Source organism: Cupressus sempervirens, chromosome 7 (genome assembly GCF_028749045.1).
Source record: "Cupressus sempervirens isolate cs-2001-9-10 chromosome 7, ASM2874904v1, whole genome shotgun sequence".
In the NCBI taxonomy this organism is placed as follows: domain Eukaryota; kingdom Viridiplantae; phylum Streptophyta; class Pinopsida; order Cupressales; family Cupressaceae; genus Cupressus; species Cupressus sempervirens.
Window position 1 is genome coordinate 84,100,955 of NC_143124.1, and position 10,916 is coordinate 84,111,870.

Here is a 10,916-nt window from a genome sequence, read left to right on the forward strand (position 1 = left end):
GAATATACACTTTATCACAATCTACCATAAAAAAAATAACATCCTTGTAGTCTTCTACTAGTTTCTTTGGTATCTTGAATCTATTATTCATCATATTCTTGAATGCATCAAAATAGTTGTCCATGATACTAACATAATTTTCTCTCGTTTCCGCTATATACTCATTGATTTGATAAAGAGTAGGTACATCTTTTCTCCATACAACTGTACCTTTTGATGGGAAGAACTTTTGTACAAAGAAAAATATATAGGTTAAGAGTGAACCAAACTTACAAAGATTATTCTTTGAAGTTTTGATGCTTTCCATATTTTTGTGGAACTTTTTCAACATCAACTTGGCAAGGTCAAAGGACATGTTGTTCCTAACCACTTTGAACCTGAGATTCATAGCTTCACATGATACACTATTGATTCTACTTGAGTTGTATATCTTGTGTGCAATTACATGTATCCCAAACTTCAACTCCATATCAATAAAACAACTAATCTTTATACTGCTTCCATCCCCTTCAGCAAGGGTTTTCTTCTCCAGTTCCACCTGACTTGGGGTTTTGGTGGTTTTAGCCTTTGCCAACATCAGAAGTACTATGATCCTATGTATTATTTTCTTCATTATAAAAATAGGTTTCTCCAACCGTAATTCCCCATTATGCACATAGATGAGGATAAATCTTATCCACTTTATCTAAAAATCTTGGGGCACATGTGGAATGTGGGTTAAACCCTTCACTTCTAGATATTGATGCTTCAATTTTAACACACCATTCACAATAGATTCTCCAAAGTTTCATCCATTTCTAGGGTTCTTATATCTTGAATTGAACATCAAAAATGCATAATAACATCATTTACTAGAAGTACCTTAGTTGGGATTTGAGACTGAGCTCCACTTGGACCTAGGATTTCTGCAACAATCGAACTAAGCTTGAAATATGGTGCTCCATTCAACTCCACGGACTAGCATCTCAGACCCTTTCTTTGTCTTGCTGCTAGAGGATGCCATCGCTTGGTAGGGTTTGAGAAAATATGGAAAACTTCAATAAAAATTTACACAGATCACTTGGATGGAAATAAATCACTCTTCGCAAATAGCTCTTGAAAATTCATGGTGATAAATGAATTTGATTTCACCCTTTTTATCAGATTTCATCTTTCAATTGTCATAAATGGTTGGTACATTTGTTTGTTTAATGATAGACTATCTTCCACTTAGCTTGAATTAAATGCTTGGTTGGTAGGAATATTCATGACTTGGTGTCCACACAACAACTTAGTTACTCTTGGTCATCCTTGGCAAGGTCTTGACACTTGACCTTGCTCAGTAAGGTCTAAAATCCCTCACATGCTTGGTGATCCCTATGCATCTTGAATGCTAATATGGATCTTTTCTTCTAGATGACTAGAGTTGATGTAAGATGACTACTTTAGAGTCTTGGTTCCAGTTATCCATGTGGGAGATCAAGTGGAAATGCTTGAATCACCCAATTCTTGAGTAACACGTGCTTCATTACTTAGACTTGCATTTTTAGAAGATTTTGGAATCCACTGCTATCTCATCTATTTCCTAATGTTTTCAACCTTGTCTTTCTTTTCATCTTCAATTCTTCCATTGTTCATACAATTCTTAGAAAGATGACCAAGTTTTGTACAAATGAAACATCTTCTAGTGGTGTCTCTTATCCTCATGTGATGTTTTACACAATTTATTCCAATGTGTCCAAATTCTCCATAGTAATTACATCGGCACCATGTGTTGTAGTCCCAATCAAATATAGCTTTTACAATCTGTTCAACTGGATTCAATATCTTAGTTTTGCATTCTAAAGATTTGTGCCCATACTTCTTGCATTTATGACATTTTCCCTCAAATTTAGGTTTCTCTTTGCATTCATTAGCTCTATGACCATGTTTACTGCAATTGTAGCATTTCCCATTGAATTTAGCTTTTTCGTTGTTCCAACATTTGTTTGATGTGTGACCTAGTTTACCACAGTGACTGCAAGTAGGTCTTTGATTCTTTTGAGCTTCTTTCTTAGATGATTTACTTCTTCTGTATATCCAATTCCTGCTTTTCCCTTTTGTCTGTATTGGATTTTCTCATTTAATTGATCCATGTCTGCTTGAGATTTCATCATCTTCTCATTGGTTTTCCTTTTACTATTTAGATTATTCTGTAATCTTTCATTCTTTGATCTTAGATTCATGATCTCTTCATTTGCATTAGTAAGTTGATCAATGAAGTTTGCTTGTTGAAGGGATAGATGTTTAATTTCATTGTTCTTTCCTTCTAACTCTTCTTTTATCTTATTTTTCTCTTCTATGACTACACACAATCTTCCTAACTAAATTTCTTGCTCTCTTCTTAGCTTTCTTATTTCTTCTTAAAGTGTTCCATTCTTTTCTAATAGTTCTCTGATTACTTCATTTGCTCCATCTGAATTACTTTTTAAATGGATGTCTTCAATTCTTTCTTCAATTTAGAGTCGGTCATTCATTTGTACTGCAATATCTTTTCTTCTTTTCAAGGATTGAGAGAGTTTCTATTTTTCTTTCTTGAGTTGCCCAATAGCCAATTCCAAATCTAGCTTTTCCATTGTCAAGATCCTTATCAAGTCTGAATACCTCCATAGCCTCTTGATCTTTGCTCAATCTATTAAATATTTCTCTGAGAACCACAAAGCTTTGATACGAATTTTTGGAAATATATGATAGGCTAAGTTACTAAGAGGGGAGGGGTGAATCAATAACTTATAAAAATTAATCTTTATTTACCAATTAATCCTTCATGTGTATTCTAATCTAATTGCATGCATGAAAAATTGAAAGCATTAAAACATTCATAACACTTTGACACACGACATGGTGACCTAGAAACCTTCCAAGTATAAATTAAAACTGGTGTGGGATGATACCCACATGCTTTACTACTGTAATATAAAGTTGGCCTATTTATGGGTTACAATAATCACTTATGACGATCTATCTTGTTAGGCACAACAAGGACTATTAGGTCCATCTTGTAAAAGGATTTAAAAAACATACAATGAAGTATGGACTTGATAAAGAGATTTAAAAATACTGTTAAGTCTACCTTGTGAAAGGATTTAACTATTCCACCTGTTAGGATGAACTAGTGGTTGATCTTTGATCTACAACTTGATTTTCTAAATGAGATCCTTTGAGTGCAATGATCAACTTGTTGTGATAGATAAATCTTTGCTACTCCTTATACTTTTGTAGCCCTTTTATTTCACACTTTACTCTTATTAAATTCACACCGTACTCATGTCATGTATTTTGTATGTGATACAATACATTACATATACCACTCCAAATTACAAATCAACAAAGTTGGCTATAATACAAGTTTCACCAAAATACATAAAGTCGGCCCAACTGTAGGAACTCTAGTTTTGAAGACTAACTTAGTGAGATTATGATACTTGACATCCATTGTCAATGTTTGACATTATCATGCACTTGGTAGACATAGAAGCTCAATCCATACTAATCACTTTCAAGTAGTCTAAACTCAGTCTGCACTGGTGACTTGATGAATACTATGAAACTCAACATATAAATTGAATCACTTGATTCACACTACATAGCTCGGTCAATGCTATTACTACAAGCTCGGTATAAATTGAATCACTTGATTCACACTGCATAGCTCAGTCAATTCTATTACTATGATTTTGGTATAAACTGAATCACTTGGTTGACACTGTATGGCTTGGTCAACACTAGTTTCATATTATTGAATCTATGAACTTGGTAACCACTGTAGAACTTGGTTTGCACTAAGAGACTTAGTAAACACTATGAAGCTTGGTTTACATTTACAATCACCAACCTAGTAAAAAATGCTCAGCACAAACTAAATACTATTCTTAGTAATCGGTAGCAACTATAGAACTCAGTACAGCCTGAATTACTTGGTTAACATTGTTAATTGTACAATACACTCAGTATTTGTTAGCTATCTGAATAAGTGTGTCTCACTAACAAAAAAACTTGATAAGATGGGCTTGTAGAGATAAATAGAGATACAGATGGATGACATAATGGTAGACATTACACTATCACACAAAATTGGACATATTGAAGATAAACTATTCAATTAGGGAGACTTTGGTTGACAAGAAATGCCCTAGAAATAAAATCTGAAAATTGGTTGAAATATAAATGAAACACCATGACAAATTATCTAGTCATTATTTACTTTTGATCAAATGTCATAGGATAACACATGGTAAGATGTGGGAAATAAACACGACTAGCTGCAGGACCAGGTGTATAAACTCTTCAATTTCTCCTCAAATGATTAGGAATGCTATGTTGAAAGAGACTAATTAATTTCCATATGTTATGCATTGTATTTCTTCCCTTCTAGTATTTCAAGAGGGTTTGGAGAGACAATGGTGATTGGTTTTGAAATATTGGTGTGTGACCAACAGGGGACAAAGAAAACCACGTAATGAATATGACCTCAATAAACATTTTTAGTTCTCCATAATGTTAAGACCATGAAATAAGAGGATGATTGGCAATGGTTGTGAGAGAAGGGGTTTTTACTTATCAAGCTCTATTCATAGGGTTTCAAATTTTTTAGTTTCTTAAATTCATGTTTTCAGTTATATATAGTGTTTTAAGATCCAACATTTCTCTATGAACAAATGTTTCATAAAAATCATATTTCTCTATATGAACCAACATTTTATATAGATTTTGAAGAACCAACATTCCTTTATGAATGAATATTTCATTAAATATATATTATTTTATAGTGTCATTTTCACCTTTTGTAACACCTCACTTGGGAACCCAAGAGAAATAAGTATAATATGTTACAAAGTTTAGTCAACTATTTTTTTTAAGTTTAAACAACATCAAAGTAACAATGCAGAAGCAACATACACAAACACAACATTTACACAATTGCAATTACAATATAGATTTCATTCTTGAAGGGTTCCTTTGCATTGAGTCACAGTTAAAAAGTTTCATTAATAGTTTATGTCTTAATTACAATGTCCATAATCATAAAATGAATAATAACATACATAATCTCATACACACATACATAAAACCAATTGATATGATCAAGTACATTCAAATAATATCATCCACTATACATTTCATAGTGTTTTCAATTACAAATACAAGTACATCAACATATAATACATATCATATGATCTCAAAATACAAGAGACATAATACGTAGATGTTGTTAATCCTCAAAACTGCTTTCCCATTTTGAGCATCTAGGTCCAAGGTTGAGAATCCACGCAAGAAAATGAGCAAATCTCCAAGGCAAAAAATAGAGGCCTCCATAGCTATGAAAGGAGAGGGAACCTGGAATAGATAGAAGAAAAACCCATAAACAAGAAGAAAAGCACAGGGGTTTTGCATTCAAATACTTAATCCCACATTGGTTGTGGGTTGACGTTTTTAGTGTTTAAATATAAACTCACTGAACGTGCATAATGTCCAAAAGACTTGCACATTTTGTAATGATGAAAAGGGCCCCACCTTGCAACTAGATGGCATGGAGTTCGCAACAAAATTTTGAATGAAGATTTTGACATCATCAATGACGTGGCAAGCTCAACGATCGGGTGATCAAATGATGCTGTGTGGATGATCCTATGGTAGGTGCTATGTTGCCAAGTGACGATGCACACTAGATTACCATGGTGACATAGCAATCAGTCAGGTGGAACTAACATGGTGATGAGTGGGCGTAGAGGTGGTGATGACGTGGTCAAAAATGAAAGTTTACCAAAAAAGTTAAGAGTGTCACTAGGAAAGTGAAGGATTCCGATGGTGGCCATGTCACCACCAAAAAATGGGATGGTCTCGCCAATAGCGACATGGAAACCTCCCAGGAAATTAGCATTTTGGCTCAAAAAATTCAAAATCTGATGGAGTAGGGGATGCCATGGGGCCACTTACCAGTAGACATGTATTCTAGAGGCTCATCGTCAGTTCACAAAGAGAATAGGGAAGAACCTCTGATTGTATGCCTAAAAAATGTTACAATCTTGTTGTGTAGTTAGAAGCTAGATTCCAATGGCCTCTAATGCTACGATAAAATAGGATGTCATGAGATTGGGTTAGGAAAGATTATGGTTTTTGATGTTACGTGAGGCCAAGGGATTGGGATCTCAAATTTAGAGGCATACGATCCTATGAATTTTGTGGGATCATAGAAGAATTCTCAAATGTTTACAATGTTATGAAAATGGGGCCAGTCGTGAGATCACTAGGTGTAGGTATGGAGGTATACAATGCTACAACTTTGTCATGTGATTAGAGAAGCAGGCTTTGTCATAGGATTTGGGGTCTGAGATTGAAGTTGTGCAATCATACAATAGTTTCATAGGATCATGCAAAACGATAAATGGACCTCTAATCTTATGAATTTTGTAAGGTTGGGAATGGTAATATTAAGGTCTTCAATGCTATGAAGGGTCGATTATCATAGGATCGTAAAAGAAAAATTTATAAGCAAAGATGCTATAGGGTAAAAATTGAAATATTTCAATAATATAAATGTGGGCCCTGCTAGATAATTGACCAATGGAGAATCGACATGTGGCACTTAAGCACAGTGAAAAATGAATAAAAATTAAAAGTTCAGAGATATTCAATGCACAAATGTTGAAAGGATTATAAATTGAATAATATTATATTGTTTCCACTATATAGTTTTATTTTTCATTTTATGCTCTGTTCATGGTCCTGGAGCTGTGAATTTCCAATTGATCTTAGGGGCATGATTTTTATCTAAAATGTGTAGTATAATATACCAATGGAACCGAGAAGAAGTGAATTTTCCATTTTTGCTGTCAGATTTTGTACAAGTATTAACCAGAAGTGGCTACAAGAGGTTTTGTGTTTCTAGGGGCTTCTTAGCAAAAATTGTAGACTTGTGTTTCTAGTTTGAATTGAGATCAGATATAATGATATTTTTATCATATATGGTTTCATCATCAGTTGTAAGGATGAATTGATTACTTTAAAGGCAGTGGGAAGTAATCAAGTGTTTTTCTCAACAACACAAGTTGATTTTCACAGCAAAAAGCAGAAGTGACGTGCTAAGATTAGATTTGAAGCTTCAGTACAGTTTGTGATGAATTCCTAATATTTTCTCCATGAGATATTTTGCAGACTATTAAAAGGGGATATATCAAATATTTTGGCATCATTGATGGTTTTAATTACAGGCAGTTGAAAGAAGATCAGTTTCAGCAACTACAAATTGAAGATTATTTCAGTGTGATACATGTCAATTTCATATTACAGACCTAGAAATATCTTAGATCTTCTATATATTCTTCCTCTCTACTCTTTGTAAGGGCTCCAATTCTTTGTAGATTTTTTGAGAATTGTGAGACCAGTCTGGTTCCAATTTCTTGAGATTTTTCTCATAGTTGTGATACCATTTTCTCAATGTTCTTCTATTACGAATAGCATATTATATTTCCTTTGAAGAATTTCATGTTATATAGTCATTCATTTTGTATTTTTTGAATCTTAACATACAGATGGTCTATTGGTTTCAAGGAAATTAATGCAAGAGTTTAACCTTCTTAGTTTCATTCTGATTCTCATCTCCTTCTTCTATTATCTGTAATGTTTTATGTTTGAGAATGAAGAAAGCTTGAACTCATTTGCAATCCCTTAAGGTTGTATTTCAGGGTAAATTTGTTGTTGGAACAAAGATCCATGTAAATGCTTGTTTACATTGGTAGGGTTGCAGGTTACACTAGAAGGATTTCATCATAAGTATGAGAGCTATTAGGAAGTTTGATGTCTATTTGCAAGTCAAATAAATAGATCAGATGTCTGAATATATGAGTATACTTTAGGTATCCATCTATATGTAAAGGTTTAGTTGATGCCCAATGGATAAGGGACTGGTCAGCTTGAAGGTTACATGTTCTATGTTGTTGCATACTCAAGTTATGCTTGGATCCAAACTTTAATTAAATATATTTCCCTTTATGTTTAAGAGCTAAAGAATTTTTCCTCACTTGGTTTATCATGTTCATGTACTCTATTATTAGCTATTTTACCCATGAATTATTGCATAAACATAGAATATTAAGGGGTTTTATCTGTCTTCCAGATTTAGTAGTATGCCTTCACACTAGTACCATATAAAGAATCTGAGGTCCACTTGCCTAGGTCTAACAGATCCTAAAGAAGAAGAAGGAATTATCCTTATAGTTGGCCCAAGACTGTAGTCAAGTGCATCCATCATAGGAATTTTCTAACCTTAGATGTATTGGTCTAGTTTCTTGGTTATTTTCAAAACTATTAATTCAAGAGCCAACAAAATGGTGACTCTACTAGGGATTTGTGAAGTAATTCACTATTAAAAGGACAAGAATCTCTGGTGTAAACTTATATATTTCAATCCTATTTTTTGGCATGGTTTTTCCCATCCAAGTCACCAAAAAAATGGTGACTCTACTAAGCAGTATTGCAATCTAATGGTGACTCAATACAAATACAAGAACGGCATGTGTAAGGTTTGTTATCAATAGCAAGGTCATGCTGAAGTTTCATGCCTCCCAATGATGTTTTAACCAGGACCCCAGTAGCTTTGAAGTTTGAAGAAAGATTGTATTGTCACTAGTGTTTCCATCATTAGTCAATTCAGCTTGGAAGTATTTTCAAAGTGTTGTAGTGTTCAAAGTCAAGAATGAACAACATGGTTTGTTCATTATTTTTCAAGATTTTAAATCTATAAGAGTGGTTTGATGATCTATGTTTTTTTCCTACCATTGAAAGTCTGGTTCAAATTTTTTCAAGTAACAAACCTTGTTTTATTTCTCATATTTATAAGTGCTAAATCTCTTTGTGTATATGTTTGAAAGTTGAAGGACTCTCAGTTGTATGGGCAGATTTGAAGCTCTTGATAGTTTCTTGGAAAAGAAGTATTTCTTGATTAAGGTTCAATGTTGTTGCTTCTACTATTATAAAAAATCTAAGTGCTCAAAGTGAAGAAAGCTTGAACTCATTTGCAATCCCTTAAGGTTGTATTTCAGGGTAAATTTGTTGTTGGAACAAAGATCCATGTAAATGCTTGTTTACATTGGTAGGGTTGCAGGTTACACTAGAAGGATTTCATCATAAGTATGAGAGCTATTAGGAAGTTTGATGTCTATTTGCAAGTCAAATAAATAGATCAGATGTCTGAATATATGAGTATACTTTAGGTATCCATCTATATGTAAAGGTTTAGTTGATGCCCAATGGATAAGGGACTGGTCAGCTTGAAGGTTACATGTTCTATGTTGTTGCATACTCAAGTTATGCTTGGATCCAAACTTTAATTAAATATATTTCCCTTTATGTTTAAGAGCTAAAGAATTTTTCCTCACTTGGTTTATCATGTTCATGTACTCTATTATTAGCTATTTTACCCATGAATTATTGCATAAACATAGAATATTAAGGGGTTTTATCTGTCTTCCAGATTTAGTAGTATGCCTTCACACTAGTACCATATAAAGAATCTGAGGTCCACTTGCCTAGGTCTAACAGATCCTAAAGAAGAAGAAGGAATTATCCTTATAGTTGGCCCAAGACTGTAGTCAAGTGCATCCATCATAGGAATTTTCTAACCTTAGATGTATTGGTCTAGTTTCTTGGTTATTTTCAAAACTATTAATTCAAGAGCCAACAAAATGGTGACTCTACTAGGGATTTGTGAAGTAATTCACTATTAAAAGGACAAGAATCTCTGGTGTAAACTTATATATTTCAATCCTATTTTTTGGCATGGTTTTTCCCATCCAAGTCACCAAAAAAATGGTGACTCTACTAAGCAGTATTGCAATCTAATGGTGACTCAATACAAATACAAGAAAGGCATGTGTAAGGTTTGTTATCAATAGCAAGGTCATGCTGAAGTTTCATGCCTCCCAATGATGTTTTAACCAGGACCCCAGTAGCTTTGAAGTTTGAAGAAAGATTGTATTGTCACTAGTGTTTCCATCATTAGTCAATTCAGCTTGGAAGTATTTTCAAAGTGTTGTAGTGTTCAAAGTCAAGAATGAACAACATGGTTTGTTCATTATTTTTCAAGATTTTAAATCTATAAGAGTGGTTTGATGATCTATGTTTTTTTCCTACCATTGAAAGTCTGGTTCAAATTTTTTCAAGTAACAAACCTTGTTTTATTTCTCATATTTATAAGTGCTAAATCTCTTTGTGTATATGTTTGAAAGTTGAAGGACTCTCAGTTGTATGGGCAGATTTGAAGCTCTTGATAGTTTCTTGGAAAAGAAGTATTTCTTGATTAAGGTTCAATGTTGTTGCTTCTACTATTATAAAAAATCTAAGTGCTCAAAGTGAATCACAGTTGTGATTTATTTGTCCTTTTAAATAAGGTGGTGGCTCTACAATGGCTTCATCTATGGTGTGAGGAAGTTCATGTCAGCATCGGTGCCATAATCAATAGAGGAAAGTTTGCATCAGCACTGAAGGTATTCTACTTTTCATGAGTTTCATTTTCATGAAAGTTTAATGTTAAAAATCTATACCTCTATTTAGTGATTTTTAGCACTAGAGAAAGAGGTGAAGTTTTTATTTTAAAATGGATTCAGACATCAGGTCTGAGGTTAGTCTGCGATTTTCTGATAGTTTGAAAAGTGTGGCTAGTAATATTGTTATGTTGAATAAAATAATCCACAATATGGTTGTTAGTATAGTCAAGGGGAAAATGGGAAGTCTTCAAGGTCTAAATGTTCAACAATTTTATGTAAAGTTTAACTTAGTAATTAGAATGATGCCCTTGCATTCTAGACTAGAGGAATCTTCCCTACCAAGTGCTTTCCTAGATATTATAGTGCTTGATTCAGTCAATTGAACAATAGCTATAAGGTTACAAGAGCTTTTAC